The sequence below is a fragment of the Triticum urartu genome, chromosome 7A, assembly GCF_056163025.1.
Source record: "Triticum urartu cultivar PI428250 chromosome 7A, HENAU_Tu73, whole genome shotgun sequence".
Taxonomy (NCBI): Eukaryota; Viridiplantae; Streptophyta; class Magnoliopsida; order Poales; family Poaceae; genus Triticum; species Triticum urartu.
The window spans coordinates 158,707,504-158,725,401 of NC_141879.1; positions in this window are offsets into that span (position 1 = coordinate 158,707,504).

The following is a 17,898-nucleotide window of genomic DNA, read 5'->3' on the forward strand; positions in this document are numbered from 1 at the left end:
GTCGCGTGATGAAGAATATGAGCTGGCCACCAGAGAAGGAACCTTGACCTTCTTGAATTTCTTCAGTGGAGGTGCAGACCAGTCAAAATCTTCTTTGAGACCCATTTTCTTCAGATCGTCTTCACCATACAGATGTGATAGGATTGCCCAGGTGCGACCGAAGACTTGATGGAGGTAGTAATGATTTTTCTTCACTGCATTGTGTGTGGTAGTCATGTTGTGAAGAAGTGAACCAAACTGACGCTTAACCCATTTGTGATTTCGATCCACCTTCTGGTGAAGACTAAGCAGAAGTTCACGGTCAGTCATCACGCGCGGAGCAGTGGCTTGAGCAGTGGACTTGGTGCATTGGCAGAGTCATGTGTGGCAGAGTCATCATTGGTGGAATATGATGCAGCTTTGCGAAACTGACCATCCAATGGACGAATGCCTTCATCTATTACAGCTGGTGCCTTGCCCTTTCCATCAACTGAGGAATATGTCTGCTTGAGGACTTTAATTGGGGGCAAGTAGCTGAGGTGATTCTGGAAATCAGCTTTGTAGTTGAGTGAAGACCTTGTCTTGAGGAATCTCATAATCCAAGGTGCATAAGGCTTCAGCTCAAACGGAGACAGTGCAACATTTGTCATAGTCCTCATGAAGAAATCGTGATAATTGACAGAAATGCCATGAACGATGTTGAATACCAGATTCTTCATGATGCCAACAATTTCCTCATCAGATGAGTCGTGGCCTTTGATAGGACTGATTGTCCTCGTAAGAATACGATAGACAATTCTGGACACGTACAACAATTCCTTCACGAGGAATTTGGTTCTTGGTGCTTGACCTGGCTTCAAAGGTTTCATCAGCACCTGCATGTAATGATGTGTGAGCTCAGGTTCACTGTAGATGCAGCGAGCTTCTTCAAGGGGAGGACTGAGTTGTAGAGCATGAAGCAATTCAGAGGCTGGTGTAGTGTAGTGAGTGTTTTCAGACATCCAGTCCAGCACCCATAAATTCACATCTTTAGCATCTCCGGTGATGTGCAGCGTTGCATAAAATTGAAAAATCAGTTCTTCATTCCAATCGCAGATGTTAGAGCAAAAGTTTAGCAGTCCAGCGTCGTGAAGAACACTGAGGACTGGTGCGAAGCACGGCAGAGATTCCATATCCACGTGAGGAATATGCTCATGGTAGAAGATTTTCTCCTTGTTGAACAACATTGAGGAATAGAAATTGGCTTGACTAGTAGTCCAGAAACGCCTCTTCCTAATGCGAGCAGAGTTATATGGGTTGTAATCTTCGAAGAATACGTGCTCGCCGAAGTAATCATCAGCCTTGAACTTTTGCTTGCGTGAGAATGGATCCTTTGGCTTCGGCAGAGGAGTGTCAGTGAGTTGCATCACGACCTTAGGAATCTCAATCGCAGGTTCTTCAGGCTGAGGAATTTCTGGTTCCTCCTCAGTGGCAGTCTGCGTCGTTGGTTGTTCAGCAGCAGCAGTTTCTTTAGCGCTAGTGGCTGGAATTTCCTCATGGACAGATGCAGTGGGATGAGTTTCTTCAGAGCCCATTTGAACAGTTGGTGCAGGCGACTGAGGTATTTGCTGCAGCGGTGTGAACATTGGAGAGTTTGGATGTTGACTGTCCCAGAATTCATCACTGATTACGGATGTGGAGCAGCCAACGTCCACATCTTCATCTTCCATTTCTTCAACGCCAGCCTCTTCAACTGTGAACTGAGGCATGGGCGAGGAGATGACAGGTGTTGAAGGGATCGCATCCACTTCAATTTTTTCATCCAACGGCTCAGACGAAGCAGCAGAAGGAGTTTCTTCATCAGATCTAATGGGGATCACATATTCTTCATCAAAAGGAACAAGGTCCTTTGATGGCCTAGTTGAGATGGGAACAACATCAATCGGATTAGCAAATGAACTTGTCATAGGCTTCATCTTCTTCGGAGCTGAAGAATTTGAAGCAGCTGATGCTTTCCTTTTCTTCACTGCAGCACGCTCTGTAGCCTTGGTCTTCTTCACATCTGATGCATATGGAAGGATTGGAGTTGAAGTTGGTGCAGGAGCAGCTGAGGAATCTGGTTGATTTTCTTCAGGCACAACTGATGCAGTTGCCCTGAGTTCTTCATTTCCTTCAGGCGCACCACTAGTGGGTGCCCTGGCAATTTCTTCAGCGGCTAGAATGCAGTCATCAGCCCTAGAACTCACATTTTCTTCAGCAGTCTGATTGTCATCAGCGGTGCTGTCATTCTCTTCAATAGGCTGAGCAGATGCTTCATCCTGAGGAATTTCCTGTTGCGTTGGGGCTGCAACATTGGAAGTGAAATTATCCGCAAGTTTCACAAAACGAACCTTGGCTCCAAGCCAATCAGCGCGATATGCGTCAAAGTCATCACTGAGTTTCTTGATCTCAGTCTGAATAGTGACAAGTTCTTCAGTTGTCATAGAGACAACGTTTTTCTTCAGATAGCGCTCTTTCTTGTACTGCACTTTCTTGATCTGCCTGGCCTTCTCAAATTTCCACTTTTCTTCTTGAACGAAGTGGGTTAGCATGTGACTTTAGCCAGGAGTCAGCTTGAAGTCAGGCATGGGAGTGTTGGGGTCCTTGTGCCAAACATCAATGTAGTCGAGGATCAACTTGGGAGCCAAAATCAGTGGCACATTTGTTCCCTTGGCTCTAGCGGCTCTGACTTGCCTGTCTATGATGATTTCTGCAAGTTCATCATCATCAGCTTCTTCTTCTTCAGACGGCACTTGGAAGGCGACTTGTTTCTTCCGAGGACTTGGGCGAGGACCTCGTCCAGCAGTGGCCTTTGTCTTTAGTAGTGAGGGGCCAGCTGAGGAACTAGCTGAGACACCTGAGGCAATGGAGATGCCTGCAGTCCTTTGGCACGAGGCAAGATGCATAGGTGCTGAGGATTTAGTCGGAACAGCTGAGGGCTTTGGCGGAGGAGCTGAGGACTTTGGAGGAACATGAGCAACATGAGGAATTGACCGTTAGGGCTTTGAGGATTCTGGCCGTGAGGGCATTGCTGAGAAACTTGGCCTTGAGGGCGTTGTTGGTGAAGCACTTGATTTGCGCGCAGGCTTCTTTGACATAGCCTTCTTTGGCTTGACAGCAAAGGCCTCAGCAGAGGCAATAGAGTCTTCATTGAATTTTCTCACTGCTTCTTTGGCTTGCTTAGCCAACTTGGCTTGGCGCTTGGCCCATTCATCAGGATAGTTCTCACCGCGCTTGAGGCTAGTGGGATCAGCGATTTGGCCAAGTGCCAATGGAGGTCTTGGGCATGGAGGATTGAGTGCGAATTTCTTCATGTACTTAGGAGTGACATATCTGTACTCCCTCCACTCTCTAGCCCATCTCTCTATCTTCTGAATGCGCACCTTGCGCTCATTCTTGGTTTCCTCAGTAGGTGTGCAGTACCTAGCATATATTTCATCAGGGATCTCAAACGCTGTATTGACCTCAGGCCTCATTCCTCCCTTCTGTGGCTTCTTACCGTCAGCCATTTTCTTCAGTTGAGGAATTTGGACAATTGAATTCTCTGAAGAAGTATGCAACTTTTCTTCGAGGAACACTGCAAATGAGTTAAGTTGATGAGAACCTAGTGATTCAGCAGCTGACATGTGTATCTGTGAACAAAGTATAGTTGCAAGGAATTTGGAGAGGTCATATGCGTTCTCAGAAGGTTTTGTAAAAAGAACAAGTTTGAGGAATTTGACCAGATGAGTCTTGAATAATTTCACTAAGCGTTCTTTGTCTTAGGTTCCAGAGATGTGTAGATTAAAAATCCACACATTTGAGGAATCTCGAAGAAAAACATGGCTTGGAGAAACAAATCAAGAACAGATGACTTGTGAGGTGTTTAGTGTGTGAATCTATGAAGAAAAACACCTTTTAAGATTTTGAAGATAATCATTCGAATCAACGAGGGTAGTAAAAGTAACTTCTAATTACCCTGGACGAAGAACACGACGAACTGGAGTGAGGATATGTGAAGTTCGTCTGTGTAGATCTTCCACGCCCTACTTGGCGGAGGAAGACGGCTACGGCGGCGGCGGAGTGAAGATTTCCGCGGTCGGCGCGAGTACGTCGGCGACGAGGTCGAGGCAGTGAAGCTCTTCCTCACCGGCGGCGATGAAGTAGCGGCGGCGCTAGGGTTTGAGAAGCTCGAGCTGGAGAGAGATCGAGTGGAGTAAAAGAAGTGAGGAATGGAAGGAGGGGTATTTATAGCCACGGCGAAAAACTGCTCGTTCGAAGAAATTGGACGAACGTGCCCCTGACCCTTCTCATTCGCATGACATGTGTCACCATGTAGTGAGAGGTGGAGATCGTGTTAGATCATGGGTGAGTGGATAAGTATAACGTGGGATGCGGAACGGTTTGAGCGGCAAAGCCGAAAATTTAGATAAGATAGGTTTTAAAGTTCTGTTCGCAATTTCTTCAGCTGACAAGGACACAGTGAAGATTTTGAACGAGTTTCAAATAGAACGCACATGAAGAATTTGTGAATAGTTTGGGTTGAGTATAGCATAGAGGGGAAGGGTCCGATCACATTCACTTAGCAGAAAAACCAACTTGAAGAATTAGCAATAAGTGAATGTTGTAGAGGACATAAACTCATATATATAGCCAATGAAGAAAGACGACGGAAACTGTGAAGATAATGCAAAGTTGAAGAACATGAATAATTGAGGAATTTCAACTTTTGGTGGTGGCGTGACACACCGTATAAGAATGATGATTTCAGACACCGCATACAATTATCATAGGGTTCTGAGAATCATATTCTTCGTTAATTTCTTCACACTAAGAGTGTTATTCTTCATTGATTGAAGAAAAACGTTTTTTCATGTATTGCACATCTAAATCATCAATTTTGCATAAGTGTTAGGATGAGTGTTCTTTTCAAAGAACTTTCGGAGTGTTGGGGAACGTAGTAATTTCAAAAAAAAATCCTACGCACACGCAAGATCATGGTGATGCATAGCAACGAGAGGGGGAGAGTGTGATCTACGTACCCTTGTAGATCGACAACGGAAGCGTTAACTTGGTTGATGTAGTTGTATGTCTCCACGACCCGACCGATCAAGCACCGAAACTACGGCACCTCCGAGTTCTAGCACACGTTCAGCTCGATGACGATCCCCGGACTCCGATCCAGCAAAGTGTCGGGGAAGAGTTCCGTCAGCACGACGGCGTGGTGATGATCTTGATGTACTACTGTCGCAGGGCTTCGCCTAAGCACCGCTACAATATGATCGAGGTGGAATATGGTGGCAGGGGGCGCCGCACACGGCTAAGAATATGATCACGTGGATCAACTTGTGTTCATGGGGTGCCCCTTGCCTCAGTATATAAAGGATGGAGGAGGTGGAGGCCGGCCAAGGCTAGGTGCAGCCAGGATGTGGAGTCCTACTAGGACTCCAAGTCCTAGTAGGACTCCAAGTCCTAGTAGGAGTCCACCAAGAGGGGAGGAAGGGAGAAGGAAGTGGAGGAGAAGGAGAGGTGGCCGGCCCCCTTTTCCCTAGTCCAATTTGGACTAGAGGGGAGGGGGGCGCAGCAGCCCCTTGGCCCTTTCTCCTCTTCCCACTAAAGCCCATCAAGGCCCATTGCTTCTCCCGTAACTACCCGGTACTCCGAAAAATACCCGAATCACTCGGAACCTTTCCGATGTCCGAATATAGTCGTCCAATATATCAATCTTTATGTCTCGACCATTTCGAGACTCCTCGTCATGTCCCCGATCTCATCCGGGACTCCGAACTCCTTCGGTACATCAAAACTCATAAACTCATAATATAACTGTCATCGAAACCTTAAGCGTGCGGACCCTACGGGTTCGAGAACAATGTAGACATGACCGAGACACGTCTCCGGTCAATAACCAATAGCGGGACCTGGATGCCCATATTGGCTCCTACATATTCTACGAAGATCTTTATCGGTCAGACCGCATAACGACATACGTTGTTCCCTTTGTCATCGGTATGTTACTTGCCCAAGATTCGATCGTCGGTATCCAATACCTAGTTCAATCTCGTTACCGGCAAGTCTCTTTACTCGTTCCGTAATACATCATCCCGCAACTAACTCATTAGTTGCAATGCTTGCAAGGCTTAAGTGATGTGCATTACCGAGAGGGCCCAGAGATACCTCTCCGACATTCGGAGTGACAAATCCTAATCTCGAAATACGCCAACCCAACATGTACCTTTGGAGACACCTGTAGAGCTCCTTTATAATCACCCAGTTACGTTGTGACGTTTGGTAGCACACAAAGTGTTCCTCCGGCAAACGGGAGTTGCATAATCTCATAGTCATAGGAACATGTATAAGTCATGAAGAAAGCAATAGCAACATACTAAACGATCGGGTGCTAAGCTAATGGAATGGGTCATGTCAATCAGATCATTCATCTAATGATGTGATCCCGTTAATCAAATAACAACTCTTTGTCCATGGTTAGGAAACATAACCATCTTTGATTAACGAGCTAGTCAAGTAGAGGCATACTAGTGACACTCTGTTTGTCTATGTATTCACACATGTATTATGTTTCCGGTTAATACAATTCTAGCATGAATAATAAACATTTATCATGAAATAAGGAAATAAACAATAACTTTATTATTGCCTCTAGGGCATATTTCCTTCAGTCTCCCACTTGCACCAGAGTCAATAATCTAGTTCACATCGCTATGTGATTAACACCAATAGTTCACATCTTTATGTGATTGGTTCACATCTCCATGTGACTAACACCCAAAGGGTTTACTAGATTCAATAATCTAGTTCACATCGCTATGTGATTAACACCCAAAGAGTGATCATGTTTTGCTTGTGAGAGAAATTTAGTCAACGGGCCTGCCATATTCAGATCCGTATGTATTTTGCAAAATTCTATGTCTACAATGCTCTGCACGGAGCTACTCTAGCTAATTGCTCCCACTTTCAATATGTATCCAGATTGAGATTTAGAATCATCTGGATCAGTGTCAAAAACTTGCATCGACGTAACCCTTTACAACGAACCTTTTTGTCACGTCCATAATCGATAAACATATCCTTATTTCACTAAGGATAATTCTGACCGCTGTCCAGTGATCTACTCCTAGATCACTATTGTACTCCCTTGCCAAATCAGTGCAGGGTATACAATAGATCTGCAGCACAGCATGACATACTTTATAGAACCTATGGCCAATGCATAGGGAATGACTTTCATTCTCTTTCTATCTTCTGCCGTGGTCGGGCTTTGAGTCTTACTCAACTTCACACCTTGTAATACAGGCAAGAACTCTTTCTTTGACTGCTCCATTTTGAACTACTTCAAAATCTTGTCAAGGTATGTACTCATTGAAAAAACTTATCAAGCGTCTTGATCTATCTCTATAGATCTTGAAGCTCAATATGTAAGCAGCTTTACCGAAGTCTTTCTTTGAAAAACTCCTTTCAAACACTCCTTTATGCTTTGCAGAATAATTCTACATTATTTCCAATCAACAATATGTCATACACATATACTTATCAGAAATGATGTAGTGCTCCCACTCACTTTCTTGTAAATACAGGCTTCACCGCAAGTCTGTATAAAACTATATGCCTTGATCAACTTATCAAAGCATATATTCCAACTCCGAGATTCTTGCACCAGTCCATAGATGGATCGCTGGAGCTTGCATATTTAGTTAACACCTTTAGGATCGACAAAACCTTCTAGTTGCATCGTATACAACTCTTCTTTAGTAAATCCATTAAGGAATGCAGTTTTGTTTATCCATTTGCCAGATTTCATAAAATGCGGCAATTGCTAACATGATTTGGACAGACTTAAGCATAGATACGAGTGAGAAAATCTCATCGTAGTCAACACCTTGAACTTGTCGAAAACCTTTTTGCGACAATTCTAGCTTTGTAGATAGTAACACCACTATCAGCGTCCGTCTTCCTCTTGAAGATCCATTTATTCTCAATTGCTTGCCGATCAGTGGGCAAGTCAACCAAAGTCCATACTTTGTTCTCATACATGGATCATATCTCAGATTTCATGGCCTCAAACCATTTCGCGGAATCTGGGCTCATCATCGCTTCCTCATAGTTCGCAAGTTCGTCATAGTCTAGTAACATGACTTCCAGAACAGGATTACCGTACCACTCTGGTGTGGATCTTACTCTGGTTTACCTACGAGATTTGGTAGTAACTTGATCTGAAGTTACATGATCATCATCATTAGCTTCCTCACTAATTGGTGTAGTAGTCACAGGAACAGATTTCTGTGATGAACTACTTTCCAATAAGGGAGCAGGTACAGTTACCTCATCAAGTTCTACTTTCCTCCCACTCACTTCTTTCGAGAGAAACTCCTTCTCTAGAAAAACTCCGAATTTAGCACAAGTCTTGCCTTCGGATTTGTGATAGAAGGTGTACCCAACAGTCTCCTTTGGGTATCCTATGAGGACAGATTTCTCTGATTTGGGTTTGAGCTTATTAGGATGAAACTTTTTCATATAAGCATCACAACCCCAAACTTTAAGAAACGACAACTTTGGTTTCTTGCCAAACCACAGTTCAGATTGTGTCGTCTCAACGGACTTAGATGGTGCCCTATTTAACGTGAATGCAGCTGTCTCTAATGCATAACCCCAAAACGATAGTGGTAGATCGGTAAGAGACATCATAGATCGCACCATATCTAATAAAGTACGGTTATGATATTCGGACTCACCATTATGCTGTGGTGTTCCAGGTGGCATGAGTTTGTCAAACTATTCCACATTGTTTTAATTGAAGACCAAACTCGTAACTCAAATATTTTACTTCTGCGATCATATCATAGAAATTTTTCATTTTTGTTACGATGATTTTCCACTTCACTCTGAAATTCGTTGAACTTTTCAAATGTTTCAGACCTTTGTTTCATCAAGTAGATATACTCATATCTGCTCAAATCATCTGTGAAGATCAGAAAATAATGATACCTATCGCGAGCCTCAATATTCATCGGACCACATACATCAGTATGTATGATTTCCAACAAATCTGTTGTTTGCTCCATTGTTCTGGAGAACGGCATTTTAGTCATCTTGCCCATAAGGCATGGTTCTCAAGCATCAAGTGATTCATAATCAAGTGATTCCAAAATCCCATCAGCATGGAGTTTCTTCATGCGCTTTACACCAATATGACCTAAACGGCAGTGCCACAAATAAGTTGCACTATCATTATTAACTTCGCTTCTTTTGGTTTCAATATTATGAATATGTGTATCATTAAGATCGAGATCTAATGAACTATTTTCATTGGGTGTGTAACCATATAAGGTTTTATTCATGTAAACAGAACAACAATTTATTCTTTTACTTAAATGAATAACCGTATTACAATAAACATGATCAAATCATATTCATGCTCAACGCAAACACCAAATAACACTTATTTAGGTTCAACACTAATCCCGAAAGTATAGGGAGTGTGCGATGATGATCATATCAATCTTGGAACCACTTCCAACACACATCGTCACTTCACCCTTAACTAGTCTCTGTTCATTCTGCAACTCCCGTTTCGAGTTACTACTCTTAGCAACTGATCCAGTATCAAATACTGAGGGGTTGCTATAAACACTAGTAAAGTACACATCAATAACATGTATATCAAATATACTTATGTTCACTTTGCCATCCTTCTTATCCGCCAATCACTTGGGGTAGTTCCGCTTCCAGTGACCAGTCCCTTTGCAGTAGAAGCACTTAGTCTCAGGCTTAGGATCAGACTTGGGCTTCTTCACTTGAGCAGCAACTTGCTTGCCGTTCTTCTTGAAGTTCCCCTTCTTCCCTTTGCCCTTTTCTTGAAACTAGTGGTCTTGTCAACCATCAACACTTGATGTTTTTCTTGATTTCTACCTTCGTTGATTTCAGCATCACGAAGAGCTTGGGAGTTGTTTCCGTTATCCCTTGCATATTATAGTTCATCACGAGGTTCTACTAACTTGGTGATGGTGACTAGAGAATTCTGTCAATCACTATCTTATTTGGAAGATTAACTCCCACTTGATTCAAGCGATTGTAGTACCCAGACAATCTAAGCACATGCTCACTAGTTGAGCGATTCTCCTCCATCTTTTAGCTATAGAACTTGTTGGTGACTTCATATCTCTCAACTCGGGTATTTGCTTGAAATATTAACTTCAACTCCTGGAACATCTCATATGGTCCATGACGTTCAAATCGTCTTTGAAGTCCCGATTCTAAGCCATTAAGCATGGTGCACTAAACTATCAAGTAGTCATCATATTGAGCTAGCCAAACGTTCATAACGTCTGCATCTGCTCCTGCAATAGGTCTGTCACCTAGCGGTGCATCAAGGACATAATTCTTCTGTGCAGCAATGAGGATAAACCTCAGATCACGGATCCAATCCGCATCATTGCTACTAACATCTTTCAACACAATTTTCTCTACGAACATATCAAAATAAACATATGAAAGCAACAACGCGAGCTATTGATCTACAACATAATTTGCAAAATACTACCAGGACTAAGTTCATGATAAATTTAAGTTCAATTAATCAAATTACTTAAAGAACTCCCACTTAGATAGACATCCCTCTAATCCTCTAAGTGATCACGTGATCCAAATCAACTAAACCATAACCGATCATCATGTGAAATGGAGTAGTTTTCAATGGTGAACATCATTATGTTGATCATATCTACTATATGATTCACGCTCGACCTTTCGGTCTCCGTGTTCCGAGGCCATATCTGCATATGCTAGGCCCGTCAAGTTTAACCCGAGTATTCTGCGTGTGCAAAACTGGCTTGCACCCGTTGTAGATGGACGTAGAGCTTATCACACCCGATCATCACGTGGTGTCTGGGCACGATGAACTTTGGCAACGGTGCATACTCAGGGAGAACACTTCTTGATAATTAGTGAGAGATCATCTTATAATGCTACCGTCAATCAAAGCAAAAATAAGATGTATAAAAGATAAACATCATATGCAATCAAAATATGTGATATGATATGGCCATCATCATCTTGCTTCTTTGATCTCCATCTCCAAAGTACTGTCATGATCTATATTGTCACCGGCATGACACCATGATCTCCATCATCTTGATCTATATCAATGTGTCGTCACGTGGTCGTCTCGCCAACAATTGCTCTTGCAACTATTGCTATCGCATAGTGATAAAGTAAAGCAATTATTTGGCGCTTGCATCTTATGCAATAAAGAGACAACCATAAGGCTTTTGCCAGTTGCCGATAACTTTAACAAAATATGATCATCTCATACAACAACTTATATCTCATCACGTTTTGACCATATCACATCACAACATGCCCTGCAAAAACAAGTTAGACGTCCTCTACTTTGTTGTTGCAAGTTTTACGTGGCTGCTACGGGCTTAAGCAAGAAACAATCTTACCTACGCATAAAAACCACAACGATAGTTTGTCAAGTTGGTGCTGTTTTAACCTTCGCAAGGACCGGGCGTAGCCACACTCGGTTCAACTAAAGTTGGAGAAACTGTCACCCGCAAGCCACCTATGTGCAAAGCACGTCGGGAGAACCGGTCTCGCGTAAGCGTACGCGTAATGTCGGTCCGGGCCGCTTCGTCCAACAATACCGCCGAACCAAAGTATGACATGCTGGTAAGCAGTATGACTTATATCGCCCACAACTCACTTGTGTTATACTCGTGCATATAACATCAACACATAAAACCTAGGCTCGGATGCCACTGTTGGGGAACGTAGTAATTTCAAAAAAATTCCTACGCACACGCAGGATCATGGTGATGCATAGCAATGAGAGGGGGAGAGTGTGATCTACGTACCCTTGTAGATCGACAACGGAAGCGTTAACTTGGTTGATGTAGTCGTATGTCTCCACGACCCGACCGATCAAGCACCGAAACTACGGCACCTCCGAGTTCTAGCACACGTTCAGCTCGATGACGATCCCCGGACTCCGATCCAGCAAAGTGTCGGGGAAGAGTTCCATCAGCACGACGGTGTGGTGACGATCTTGATGTACTACTGTCGCAGGGCTTCGCCTAAGCACCGCTACAATATGATCGAGGTGGAATATGGTGGCAGGGGGCGCCGCACACGGCTAAGAATATGATCACGTGGATCAACTTGTGTTCATGGGGTGCCCCTTGCCTCAGTATATAAAGGATGGAGGAGGAGGAGGCCGGCCAAGGCTAGGTGCGGCCAGGATGTGGAGTCCTACTAGGACTCCAAGTCCTAGTAGGAGTCCACCAAGAGGGGAGGAAGGGAGAAGGAAGTGGAGGAGAAGGAGAGGTGGCCGGCCCCCTTTTCCCTAGTCCAATTCGGACTAGAGGGGAGGGGGGGGGGGGCGCAGCAGCCCCTTGGCCCTTTCTCCTCTTCCCACTAAAGCCCATCAAGGCCCATTGCTTCTCCCGTAACTACCCGGTACTCCGAAAAATACCCGAATCACTCGGAACCTTTCCGATGTCCGAATATAGTCGTCCAATATATCAATCTTTACATCTCGACCATTTTGAGACTCCTCGTCATGTCCCCGATCTCATCCGGGACTCCGAACTCCTTCGGTACATCAAAACTCATAAACTCATAATATAACTGTCATCGAAACCTTAAGCGTGCGGACCCTACGGGTTCGAGAACAATGTAGACATGACCGAGACACGTCTCCGGTCAATAACCAATAGCGGGACCTGGATGCCCATATTGGCTCCTACATATTCTACGAAGATCTTTATCGGTCAGACCGCATAACGACATACGTTGTTCCCTTTGTCATCGGTATGTTACTTGCCCAAGATTCGATCGTCGGTATCCAATACCTAGTTCAATCTCGTTACCGGCAAGTCTCTTTACTCGTTCCGTAATACATCATCCCGCAACTAACTCATTAGTTGCAATGCTTGCAAGGCTTAAGTGATGTGCATTACCGAGAGGGCCCAGAGATACCTCTCCGACATTCGGAGTGACAAATCCTAATCTCGAAATACGCCAACCCAACATGTACCTTTGGAGACACCTGTAGAGCTCCTTTATAATCACCCAGTTACGTTGTGACGTTTGGTAGCACACAAAGTGTTCCTCCGGCAAACGGGAGTTGCATAATCTCATAGTCATAGGAACATGTATAAGTCATGAAGAAAGCAATAGCAACATACTAAACGATCGGGTGCTAAGCTAATGGAATGGGTCATGTCAATCAGATCATTCATCTAATGATGTGATCCCATTAATCAAATAACAACTCTTTGTCCATGGTTAGGAAACATAACCATCTTTGATTAACGAGCTAGTCAAGTAGAGGCATACTAGTGACACTCTGTTTGTCTATGTATTCACACATGTATTATGTTTCTGGTTAATACAATTCTAGCATGAATAATAAACATTTATCATGAAATAAGGAAATAAACAATAACTTTATTATTGCCTCTAGGGCATATTTCCTTCACGGAGATTCTAGGATATTTAGCTCACACCGCAACTTGCTAAATCTCTTCTCATCCAAGGGCTTTGTGAAGATATCGGCTAGCTGTTCTTCAATCTTCACATGCTCAATAGAAATGTCGCCCTTCAACACATGATCACGAAGAAAATGATGATGAATCTGAATGTGCTTTGTCTTCGAGTGCTGAACTGGGTTGTGAGCAATCTTGATGGCACTCCCATTGTCACAGAAGAGAGGCACATTCTTCATGTTGACGCCGTAGTCCTTGAGAGTTTGCTTCATCCATAGCAATTGGGCACAACAAGAACCAGCGGCAATGTACTCAGCTTCAGCAGTAGATAGTGATACGCAGTTCTGTTTCTTCGAGGACCAACAGACCAAAGATTGTCCGGGGAAATGACATGTACCAGATGTTGACTTGCGGTCCACACAATCACCAGCATAGTCAGAGTCAGAATATCCAATGAGATCGAAAGCCTAGCCCTTAGGGTACCATAATCCAAGTGTTGGTGTGTGAGCTAGATATCGAAGAATATGTTTCATAGCCTTATGGTGTGATTCCTTCAGTGCAGCTTGAAATCGGGCACACATGCAAACACTAAGCATTATATCTGGCCTAGATGCACATAAGTACAATAAAGAACCAATCATGGAGCGGTATACCTTATGATCAAAGTCAATACCATTTTCATCAGTGCACAGATGGCCATTTGTGGGCATAGGAATTTTGACGCCTTTGCAATCTTGCATGCCGAATTTCCTCAGTGCATCCTTGAGGTATTTCTCCTGAGATATGAATATGCCATTGCGTTGTTGACGAATTTGAAGTCCTAAGAAGAATTTCAGCTCTCCCATCATAGACATTTGATATTATTCATTCATCATATAGGCAAATTCATCACTATAACGTTGGTCAGTACAGCCAAAGATAATATCATCAACATATATTTGGCACACAAACAATTCACAATCATAAGATTTAGTGAAAAGAGTAGGGTCGAGTGAACCGGGTTTGAAGCCTTTTGTCATGAGGAATTCCTTCAAAGTATCATACCACGCCCGTGGGGCCTGCTTGAGTCCATAGAGGGCCTTGTTGAGTCTGAAGACTTTGTCAGGATTCTTTGGATCTTCAAAACCTGGGAGTTGAGCAACATATACTTCTTCCTCAAGCTTACCATTGAGGAATGCACTTTTCACATCCATTTGATATAAAGTGATATCATGATGGTTAGCATAAGCAAGTAATATGGGAATAGCCTCAAGTCTAGCAACAGGTGCAAAAGTTTCATCGAAATCAATTCCTTCAACCTGTGTGTAGCCTTGAGCTACAAGCCGTGCTTTATTCCTCACCACAAGGCCATTTTCATCTTGCTTGTTGCGGTAGATCCACTTTGTGCCGATGATATTGTGCTTGCGAGGATCTGGACGTTTGACCAGTTTCTAGACATTGTTGAGCTCGAACTGATGTAATTCTTCTTGCATGGCCTGAATCCACTCAGGCTCCAGAAATGCTTCATCTACCTTAGTGAGATCTGTAATAGAGACAAAAGTATAGTGCCCACAAAAGTTAGATAAATGTGAAGCTTTTGAGCGTGTGAGAGGACCCTGGCGCTTTGATGTCGTTGATGATCTTTTCAACTTGCACTTCTTTTGCATTGCGAGGATGAGCTGGTTGCCGTTGAAGAATTTGATCAGCATTCTCTTCAGCACCATTTTCTTTAGTATTTTCTTCAGGTGCATTAGCTCGACGTTCTTCATGTTCTGGAATGAATTCTTCAGCAGATTCTTCAGTGGGAATGACATCCTCAGTAGCCTTGAACTTGATAGTTTCCTCAGGTGTTGGTTCATCTATCATAGTAGGTAGGTGCTCTCTTTGCGAGCCATTACTTTCATCGAACCGCACATCTACAGTTTCAACAACCTTGTAAAGAACGTTGTTGAAGACTCTGTAGGTGTTCGAGTCCTTTCCGTAACCAAGCATAAAACCTTCATGTGCTTTCGGTGCAAATTTTGAGTTGTGATGAGGATCTCTAATCCAACATTTAGCACCGAAGACTTCGAAATAACTTACATTGGGTTTCTTATCAGTGAGGAGTTCATAGGCAGTCTTCTTGAAGAATTTGTGAAGATATACTCTGTTGATGATATGGCACGCAGTATCAATTGCCTCAGTCTAGAAACAACGAGGCGTTTTGTATTCATCAAGCATAGTGCGAGCCATCTCAGCAAGAGTCCTGTTCTTGCACTCCACGACGCCGTTCTGCTGAGGAGTATAAGGAGCGGATAACTCATGAGTAATACCAAGTTCATCAAGGTAGTCATCGAGACCAGAATTCTTGAACTCAGTGCCATTGTCACTTCTGATGTGCTTGATCTTCACACCAAAGTTGGTTGAAGCCCTCGAGAAAAATCGTTTGAAGACTTCCTGCACTTCATGTTTGTTAGTAACAAGGTGTACCCATGTGTAACGCGAGTAATTATCAACAATAACAAAGCCATATTGAGATGCTTCATTTGAAACAGCAGAATAATTATTAGGACCGAAGAGATCCATGTGAAGCAATTCAAATGGGCGAGTGGTGGTCATGATAGTCTTCGCTGGATGCTTGGCCTTTGTCATCTTCCCAGCTTCACAGGCTCCACATAGGTGATCCTTGAGGAATTTGACATTCTCGATGCCAATGACATGCTTCTTCTTCGCAAGCGTGTGCAAATTCCTCATGCCTGCATGACCAAGTCGTCGATGCCAGAGCCAGCCTTCTGAAGCTTTTGCAAGTAAGCACACGGCTGGTTGTGGTCCTGTAGAGAAATCAACAATATACAGGTCTCCTCTCCTAAAGCCTTCGAAGACTTTGGAATTGTCAGCTTCCATAACCACAACACAACGGTACTTGCCAAAGACAACAACCATATCAAGATCACAAAGCATTGAGACAGACATAAGTTTGTATCCTAAGGACTCAAAAAGCATGACTTTGTCCATGTGTCGATCCTTTGTGATTGCAACCTTACCTAGACCCAATACCTGACTTTTCCTTTGTCAGCAAAGATGATATGCTTCAGATGCGACGGAGATAATGGAGCATCCATCAATAGATTCTTGTCACCAGTCATGTGGTTTGTACATCCACTATCGAGGACCCACTTAGTGGCTTTGGGTTGATCATCCTGCAGATGAATTAGTGCATCTTACAAACTCATATACTTCATCAGTGAAGAATATGATATCAATTCATCAGATCAATTTCATTAAGCAAAATAACAGATAAAGCAATATGAGGACGTGAGAAATGAAAGTTCATTTCTTCATGATTAGTCTACGTCCTATCAGGCATGCTTAGGTCTCCAGCAAATTCTTCAGACGATTACTTACGTCTGGAGACCTGACCCTGCAGAAGAGATTAGTTCTTTTTCTTCACCACCCACATCTGAAGGGGTGGCAAAAAGTTCATCATTCTGCGAGCTCCATACGAGAAGGATGGCATAGAAGCCAGTCCATTTCGTTTTACATAAGAGGGGCTAGAGTAAGCATAAGAGTAAGTAGAGAAATTCTTCGAGGACTTATGGACATAATGATTTGAAGAATAATGCACATATCCATAATCCTTAAATCTTCCCTGCGAAACAGACGGGTTAGCACGATGATGTTCATATGAGGACTTTGATCCTTTTGAGAAATATGATCCATATGAAGAATTTGATTTGGGGTTCCTATTCTTCATAGGTGGCTTCATGATGACATTCACCTGAAGATTTTCAAGGCATCTTTTGGGAACCAAGATTTTCTTCATAGGGGAGTCATTCCTGCAGTTAGTGCCAACATATTTAGCAAATACTTCACCATTCTGATTTTTGAATAGTTTATAGTTGGAGTCAAATGACTCGTCATCAGAACGAGTTGATTCACATGCAAATCCAGATAAGTTAGATGGATCAACTGGAGGTCCCTTTGCAGCAACCCAGGTAGTTTTGGGGTACTGCTCAGGCTTCCAATATGTACCATCAGCATTGAGTTTCCTCTCAAAGGAAATACCCTCTTTCCTAGGGTTCCTGTTGAGGATCTGCTTTTTAAGCACATCACAAAGAGCCTGATGCCCTTTGAGGCTTTTGTACATGCCTGTCGTGTACAATTCCTTCAGCCCTGCATCGTCAGTGATGCTAGCAATGTCCTCAGATGAGGAATTAGTGATGGCAGAGGCATGTGAATAATTTGAAACATTAGCATCATTTGAACATTCAGGTGAAGAATTAGCAGTTTCACGTTCAATGCATTTCAAACATGGAGGAACAAATTCTTCCTGAGAAGCATTGATATGTTGAGCAAGTAATGAATCACGCTCCTTCTGAAGATCTTCATAACTCACTCTTAACTTCTCAAGGTCTTGCTTTCTTTGAAGAAATTCAGAAGAAAGCTTCTCATGATCGGA